We start from the raw sequence: 9,563 nt of genomic DNA, 5'->3' as shown, positions 1-9,563 counted from the left end.
GCTTGATCACATTCGTGATGCAAAGTCTCCTAAAGAGGCATGGGATGCTTTTGGCACTTTGTTTTCGAAAAAGAATGGAGCTCGACTGCAAATGCTGGAGAATGAAATCGGATCAATTACCCAAGGTACTATGTCTATCTCAGAGTACTTTATGAAGGTTAAAATGATTTGTCGGGAGATTTCTCAACTCGATGAGGAATCAAAAATCTCGGAGGCTAGGCAACGACGGATCATTATCCGTGGATTGAAGCAAGAGTATAGTGGTTTCATAACTGCTATTCAAGGATGGCCTGTTCAGCCAACTCTGCTTGAGCTAGAAAGTCTTCTAGCAAATCAAGAGAGCTTGACTAAGCAAATGGCAGGTCTATCCTTCAAAGACAATGAAGAAGCTCTTTTTGCTGGACGAGGGAATAAGACCAGCAACAAGAACAAGCAAAGTCAAAGAAGTTTCCAAACAGGGGAAGATTCCAACTTCAAAACCAGGCCAACCTGCTACAACTGTGGTATAGTCGGTCATATTGCCAGAAATTGTCGCTCACCTTGCTGCAATTGTGGTAAAACCGGTCATCTTACCAGAGATTGTCGCTCACCAAAGAAGAAAGCCGCGGAAAGTAATGTTGCTGTTTCACCAAAGAAGAAAGTTGAGGAAGGTAATGCTGCTCTTTCTAACAATAACAGTGAAGATGAATGGGGAGCATTTATCTCCATTGTCGAAGATCAGGAAATTGTGTACAGGTCTAAAGATGAGGAACAGAAGGAATTCTTGCTGCCTGAACATCAACATAATGTTGTTTTCACAGCGCTTGATGAAGAGGTTACTACCAGCTTGGCGGAAGCATGGAGGACAAAAAAAACAAAACCAGCATATTCTAAGGAATGGATCATTGATTCAGGCTGCTCCAATCACATGACAGGTGATGAAAGCAAATTTTTGAGCAAAACTGACTACAAAGGAAAAAGAGTTGTGATGACTGCAAACAATGCCAAGCTTTCCATAGCACACGTGGGCAATGCAACCTGCAAATCAACATCAGATCTAGAAGATCTTGTGTTCCAGGATGTATATCATGTCCCGGAGATGAAGAAAAACCTGCTATCAGTGTCTCAATTAACCAAATCAGGAGGGTATGTTGTATTTGGACCCGATGATGTGAAGGTATATAATAATGTGCAGATTTCTGGTAGTCCTTATATGCAGGGAAGAAGATCTGAATCTGTTTATGTCATGACGGCACAAGAGGCTTATGTTGACAAAGCAGGGAAGCACGAAACGATTGATTTATGGCATGCAAGGCTCGCTCACGTTGGCTTCACCAAGTTGAAGGTTATGATGCAAAGAAGACTGGTACGAGGACTTCCCCAACTAGAAGTACGATCTGACATAGTATGTGCAGGTTGCCAATATGGTAAAGCACATCAATTGCCTTATGCTAAATCAAAGTTTCAAGCAAAAGTTCCATTGGAGCTAATACATTCAGACGTGTTTGGAAAGGGCAAAACAACTTCTTTGGGGGGTAAGAAATATATGGTAACATTTATCGATGATTTTTCTAGATATGTGTGGGTTTATTTCATTAAGGAGAAATCTGAAGTGTTTGGAAAATTTGTAGAGTTTCGTAATGAAGTAGAAGCTAGCCTCAAGCATGAAATAAAATGTTTAAGGACAGACAATGGTGGTGAGTACTCATCCATTGAGTTCTCAACATATCTTCAAAAGCATGGAATCTCAAGGCAATTCACGTGTCCTGATACACCCCAACAGAATGGGGTTGCTGAAAGAAAGAATCGACATTTAGCCGAGGCAGCAAGGAGTATGATGCATGCCAAAAATGTTCCAAAAAGATATTGGGTAGAATGCACGAGAAGTGCCACGTACATCACAAATCGGTTACCTCAACCAAAACTTGATTTTATGTCACCATTTGAAAAATTATTCAATCATAAACCAAGTGTAAATCATTTTCGAGTTTTTGGGTCTGTTTGCTATGTTTTTGTACCTGATCATCTCCGTAGTAAATTTGACAAGAAAGCCATTAGATGTGTATTTACAGGTTATGATTCTGAAAGAAAGGGCTGGAGATGCATTAACCCTAACACAGGACGAGCACATGTATCAAGGAATGTGGTGTTCGATGAATCATCTTCATGGTGGTTAGTCAATCATGACTTTGTACCAGAAAATAAGCAACTCGAGATGAAAAAATTTGCTCAGTCAGAACCTGTATCCATTCACGAAGGTACCAACAGTCATGACGAAGAAGAGGAGGCAATCATATCATCCCAACCAAGTGGCTCTCAAAATGATACTCTTGATGATGGAGTTGCTTATGATGATGAAGAAGAAAATGAAGGCAACAACAGTGAAGGACCACGAAGGTCCAAACGTGTGTCTAAGCCAAATCCGAGGTATGCAAATCTGAATATAGTTGCAGCATTCACAGCGGCAACAAAAGACAAGGAACCAACCTCGTTTGAAGAAGCACAAGACAACAACAATTGGAGTAAAGCAATGGTGGAAGAAATCGTGGCCCTAAAACAGAATGAGACATGGGATCTTGTACCAAGACCATCTGGGGTGAAACCCATTTCATGCAAATGGGTTTATAAAATTAAGACCAAGGCCAATGGTGATTTAGAAAGATACAAGGCACGACTTGTAGCTCGAGGTTTCTCCCAGCAGTACGGATGTGATTATGAGGAGACTTTTAGTCCGGTGGCTAAAATCACAACAGTCCGAGTTCTTATTGCTCTTGCTTCGTGTTTAAAATGGAAACTATGGCAAATGGATGTAAAAAATGCTTTTTTACATGGTGAAGTTGATCGGGAGATCTTCATGGAGCAGCCCAAAGGATTTGAGAGCACAACATACCCACAGTATGTATGTAAGCTGCGAAAAGCGCTCTACGGATTGAAACAAGCTCCAAGAGCTTGGTTTGGAAAAATTGCAGAATTTCTTCAAGCTATTGGCTACTTGATGACTGCTGCAGATTCCAGCTTATTTGTAAAACTCACAAATGGGCATGTTTCTGTCATTCTGATATATGTTGATGATTTAATTATAACAGGTAATGATGAAGAAGAAATCGACAGGGTCCAGGTTAATCTTGGAGTACGATTCCACATGAAGAAGCTGGGAGAACTACATCATTTCCTTGGGCTTGAGCTTGAGCAAAATGAGAAAGGAATATTTCTTTGTCAACAAAAGTATGCAAAGGATTTACTCAGTCGGTTTGGGATGTCTGAGAGCAACATTAGTACTACGCCGATGGAAGTCAATGCTAAACTTCACACAGATGATGAGGAAGACATCAAAGATCCAACAAGGTATAGGCAGCTGATTGGAAGCTTATTATACTTAACATTAACTAGACCTGATATTGCTCAAGCAGTTAGTGTAGTAAGCAGGTTCATGCAAGCTCCAAAGAAGTCTCATCTTGAAGCTGCTCGACGAATACTGAAGTACATAAAAGGTACCATTGACTTTGGTATAATGTACAAAAGAGGAGGAGACTGCAATATCAAGGGATACTGTGATGCCGATTATGCAGGCGACCAATCTACTAGAAGATCTACAACCGGTTATTTGTTTAACCTTGGATCGGGAGCAATCTCATGGTGTAGCAAAAGACAACCAACTGTGTCTCTATCGACCACGGAAGCAGAGTATCGAGCCGCAGCAATGGCAGCACAAGAAAGCACATGGTTAGCAAGGCTACTTGAAGAACTTCATCAGTCTGTGGACTATATAGTCAACTTATATTGTGACAGCGAAAGTGCAATTAAGCTTGCAGAAAATCCTGTGTTCCATGCTAGGACAAAACATATTGAGGTGCAACATCATTTCATTAGAGAGAAAGTTTTAAAGGGAGAAATCAAATTGGTACCCATTCGAACAGATGATCAAGTAGCTGATATACTCACTAAAGCACTCTGCTATCCCAAATTTTCAAGATTCAGAGACCTATTGGGAGTGACAGATAGAAGGTTGGCGCTGAGAGGAAGTGTTGAAGATTCATCACCAACCCAACCGAATGAAGTCACTTGAGACCTGGTCTTTAGGAAGTTAGTGGAATAAATGCTATTGTTTAGGGCAGTTACTAGTGGCTATTGCTTAGGAGTTTGTTGCTTTAGTGGCTATTGCTTAGGAGTTTGTTGCTTCCATTTAGGAAATTAGTTTAATTTCAAATCTATAAATGTAAGCCTTGTACTCTGTTTTTATCCATCAAATAACACTCAGCAATTTCGTTTTTACATATATAGCCTTCATCGAATTAGCATAAACCAGAATCCATCCAAGAGAAGTGACGTGGGTCACTGCAAGCAAAATCCTTAGCAGTATGAGTAGAGCTGAATCATTAGACGAGTCTCTATCATGATTACATACATTTCTACTACATGGCATAACAAAGAGATAAAGACAAATAGAATCTACGGAGTGAATGTCAATGGGAAAGGCACATAACAGAGGGTACATGAAAACTTGCATAATATCTTAAATGAATGGCCTCTAGTCTGGACTTTGAGCTTCATCTTTTTCTCATACAAAGCTCGGAAGTTATATTCTTCCCAAAATTTTCCACCAATCAAATGTTTACACTTGATGTTTCCATATGAATAGGCAAGCCGAATGCACCTTATAAACCCCTTGAGGTACCATAACTGGCAAGGCTACATGGACTCTATATCAGTGTAAAAACTTGGATAGATTCCTCATTTGCCAAGTATGGAACTCCATATTCCCAGACGTTTGTCAAAGCGCTATCCCCCCACTATATTCCTGATCATTTGCCTCACACTGTGTATCGGCAGACCGGCTAAAAGCCTTTGGGACCCGACAATTTAATGGGTAAAGAGGACAGTGTTAGGTCTAAAATTGGTAACAGGTTATGGTAGGGCTGGATGAGCTGAGCTAACAAGTCACGGCTGAAGGGCTGGCGGAGTCCTGCGCTGCACAAGGGTACAGACAAGAAAGAAAAGGGTCAGAGGACCAACCCGGAGTGGTACTCCGGACTGGCGCTTCGACACTCAAGTCAGTATGAGCAGGAGTGCATAGCAATGTCAGAGCAAAAGCTTAGAGTTTTGATTTTCAGATCCCTCACCTTAGCACAAGTGAAGGCTATTTATAGTGATTCTGAGCCACCTGTCTAGGACGGGTGGTAGTTCTGAGCCACCTGTCCAGGACAGGTGGTGGCCTCTGTATGGACCAGGTATCATACCTAAGGAGGGCAGGTGGAAGTCCCTGATTGGTCCAGGTGTCACACCTAGTAGGGACAGGTGTTGGCCTTCCAACGGTCCTTGTGAGGGCCACGTGCCAGCAGCCAATTGGATGCTGAGTCCGGACCCCATCAGTGCTGAGTCCGGACCCCATCAGACAGCATCGGAAGATGAGGTTGCACTCTCTTGGGGTTAGAATCACCCTCATCAAGGTCGTACTTGCTAGCCTTCCTTTCAACTAAATGTCAGTCTTCCAATGCCTTTTGTCGGTTACTAAGAAAATTGAACTCCTCCACATAAACTTTATGCGGAATGACAATGAGCCAACGAGAAAGTGCCATGTAGTTTGTTGGGTTGATGTGTGCAAGCCAACCAAATATGGGGGCTTTGGATTTAGAAGATTAAGACTGCTGGATAAGGCATTATTGAAAAATGGTTGTGGGGATTGGCGAGGATAGGGATAGCCTGAAGAATGGTGATCTAGTCTAAATATGGTTCAAGCTTTGGGGGCTGGAAGCCTAAGGAAAACATGGGTCTCTAAGGCGTCACAGAGAGTCAAGGCCTTTTGTTGGTCTGCTTTCCTGAAAAGATTCTCATCATTGATCATCTTTGCCACAGACATATAATCACCGCTAATCATTATGTTCTATTTAACGTTGATGCTGAGTTTGTTGACCATCTCCTAATTCATTGTTAACACACGTGAGATTTGGAATTCCTTCTTTAGTCTCCTCGGGATTAGTCGGGCCATTCCAAGTTACATTGTGATCTTTATGAGGCTTGGGAATTCACTCCTTGGCAATCTAGAGGTAAGAGTCTTTGGTGTTGTTCTTTGGTTCATCTAATAGGAAACAAATAAAAGAGTCTTAAGGTGTTTCTAGCAGTAAGCAGTGATCCAGAGGGCTTCGCGCCTCTCTTTGTTCAGAGATTGTCCAGCAGCTTCTTTCTGTTGATCCTGGGGAAAGATGATGTTGAGTTGTTGGAGGGAGGAGCGCCCTAGCCTCAAGTTGGACCCTCCTCGACAATTGTGAAGTTGAATTTTGACAGCTCAAGCCTCGGGAATTACGGGTGTAATTGGATTGCAATTGTCCGAATGATCTGAATGTTAATGGACAAGATTTAGGCACTCCAAACCGGGTCCATTGGATCCATAGCTTAAGGTCTGGAATTCTTTTGGACTGTGTCCAAAACTTAGTGGCAAAATCCAATGGAGCATCATAGATCTGAATGGAGGACGCCAATGTACAGAAATACCCTTCATACTTCATTCATTTATGTTTTTTCATGAGAGGTATATTCGTAACATCTAAAAAACTTCATAATGACAAACAACATTTCATTTTCTTGCTTCTTTTTTTTTTTTTTTTGAAAGATGACAATTTTATTGATACTATGGAAGTTACATCGGGGACCAGAGATCCCAACTTGCAATACATAGAATCAATTAAGGATGGCCAGGAGCATACTCCTAGACCAGTTAAAACCACAGGAGAAAATCTACTAATTCATCCACTACAGTGAGGACCACCCATCCATGCGTTGCCATCCTGCCGAGTAACTTTACCTCCCTACTATCTAGAATCACAGCCTAGAGAGTCTTCACCACTCCCCCAAAACTTCAAAGCACTACCCCAAGGGCTCCGAAAGATCGAATCCAACAAAAAATGCCATATTTGGGGGTCTCTCATGCAAGGCTTTCCTCAAAACAGACTTGTCATCACCATTTAGATAGTCATTTAGTTTGGTGATCTAGGCAAGCCATCAAAACCGGAAGAGACTCAACCATGCTATGCTGAATCTGAGACTCTAGCAGATATACAACCCCGGAAAACGGGATCAGAACTTCTAGAGAGTCGCCGATCGCCAAACCTTCCACCACCATACAGCAAGCCTTAATGTGGAATCGTTTTTGTCTCCATCCAATCGAAAATCCAATCCCCAAATTCCTAGTGTAGTCCTAGAACAAAATAGAGAGGGAGAGGGAGAGCTGACTACTTAGGGAAGCTGGTCTTCCCGGATCCTCAAGGGAGGCCATTCCTACTTTGTTAAGGATCTTGTCTTCAAAACTAGATGGAGAGGGCTTTTTAATAGCAAAGCCAAGGACTATAGAGCCTTGGACCCCTACTCCTAGGGAGGAGAGCTATGGGTCTGACAATACGCCTCCCTAGCTACTAACAAAAATACAAAAATCAAAACATCCAATTACTTTTAATTGTCATCACCTTTTTTAACCCCGGGAACCCCAGCTATAGATAGGGCCAAACCTAGGAGGCCTGAAATAGAACCTTAAGAGTCTAAACAATCTGCTAAATTTCTTCTTTACACCCAGTTTGTAACCCAAGATAGAGCTCATCTTATTCATAATGAAATGATCTTGGGAACTTAAACCCCTGACTAGGAAGGTTGAATCTTTGTAAGAACCGTCAAGGGGCGATTAACGAAATTCTTCCTCACAGCATGCTTCCGTCTGATATGAGGGGTAGGTCTCTTTGGATTCACCAATAAACCCAAGTAATCTGCATTCCTCTGTTCAGGTCCCATCATGTCTTTTTCTGGAATAGCTAACGGATCAATCTCAGGCCTCCCAGTAAGGAAATTTGAATTTGAAATCCCAATGGGGCCCAATGGTTCACCAGGCAAGGGTCTTGAGGTCGCCGGAAGCCGATCCGCCACTAAGGAGGAACCTGATTCCTGGATGGCAGATTCAGGGGTTTCCTTCGAGAGCTCAACCCCAATGGGGTAGAACTGGTCAAAGATTTTGAGCTTTACACCAGAATTAGGGAAGAGCCATCGAGGGGCAAGAATCTTAGCCGAAACGAAGCTCATACAATTCTGATGGTTGCCTTCCATCTTGGTTTCTACAACCTTGCCAAAGAGGGGCCCCCTAAAGCCTCCATCATAGAAACAGCCCAGGCATGCAAAGGGATGCCATAAAAGCGGACCCAAAGCGCCTCATCTCCTTGAATAAATTTCTTTTTCCATGATGAGAGGGAAAGTAAGTGGTTGTCCAAGGCCGTAGATCCCTTAGCAAGAACCTGTGAAGCCTGCGATTCTGATTCAAACATGAAAATAACTTCGTCATTTGCCAGTAAAGAAGGACAATGTAACGACGGCAATTTCCAGGACACTTGTGCCCATTTTCACAAATTCTGCAAAGTCTCATTCTGATTTTTCTTTTTCCCAATCAGGCAGGATCTGAGGGAACCTAATCGCACATCTACTTCCTTACTTGAGATTGATAAAATTGGAGCCGCTGAGTTTTTGTGACGATAAATTTTACCCGAGTCAGGCCAAAGATTATTTTCGTCACCCTTAGATTGATCCCTAGGTGAGCAAGGAACCCATTTTAAGGATGATCTGGTCAAATGACACTAGCGACAATCCACCCGCCATTTATAGTTAAGGTATTGACAAGGGGAGCAAAACCATGCTCCAAACCTCTTGTTACGGACATGTTTATATTTCTTTAAAGAACCTCCTTCTCCACCCCAAGGAGTATGAGAGGAGGGAATCAATCTAGCATGTGGGCACCTTCAGCATCTAAACCGCCATCCAAAGTTTTGATAGCGACAAGCAGGGCACTGCCAATCCACTTGTGCTTTTCACCATTCTTCGACAACGGCACCTAGACATATTCATACTAAACAATCTACCTTCTTTTCAAGATAATTTATTATTTTCTTGCTTTTCATTTCGATACCTCTCTCTCTCTCTCTCTCTCTCCCTCCCGTAGCCTATGCCCAAATTGCTTACAACATAAGTAGGACCTAAGACACTCCTACGGATTATAACCAAGACTCATAAAGCATGATCCTGAAAGCAATCCAAAGAATTTGACCAATAAGGGATGCCCAGTAGATCATAACTAGGACATGGCTGGATCCACCCACAGTGGATCAGTTGGCACTTGGGATCCTTATTGGAAACCCGGGTCTGGCTGGCAGCAGGGGTCTTTTGAGGAGTCATGAGAGAGAGAGAGAGAGAGAGAGAGAGAGAGAGAGAGAGAGAGAGGGACAGAAGCGACTTTGTATCCGAAAGCAAAATAGTATCCGAGGTGACATTATATACAAAGGCAACGTAGTATCCGAAGCGACATTGTAGTCAAAGGGCAACATTGTATCCGAGGCGACATAGTATCCGATGCTACATTGTTTCCGAGGCGACATTATATCCGAAGGCAACATAGTATCCGAAGCGACAATGTAGCCGAAGGTAACATAGTATCTGAGGCGAGTTTATATCTGAGGCAACATTGTATCCGAGCCGACATTGTATCCAAAGGAGACATAGTATCAGAAGCGACCTTGTATCCAAAAGCAAAATAGTATCGGAAGTTACAATGTATCCGA

The sequence above is a fragment of the Tasmannia lanceolata genome, unplaced genomic scaffold, assembly GCF_043159265.1.
Source record: "Tasmannia lanceolata isolate RefF3 unplaced genomic scaffold, GAP_Taslan_0.1 ptg000007l, whole genome shotgun sequence".
Taxonomy (NCBI): Eukaryota; Viridiplantae; Streptophyta; class Magnoliopsida; order Canellales; family Winteraceae; genus Tasmannia; species Tasmannia lanceolata.
Note: the sequence above shows the minus strand (reverse complement) of the source record.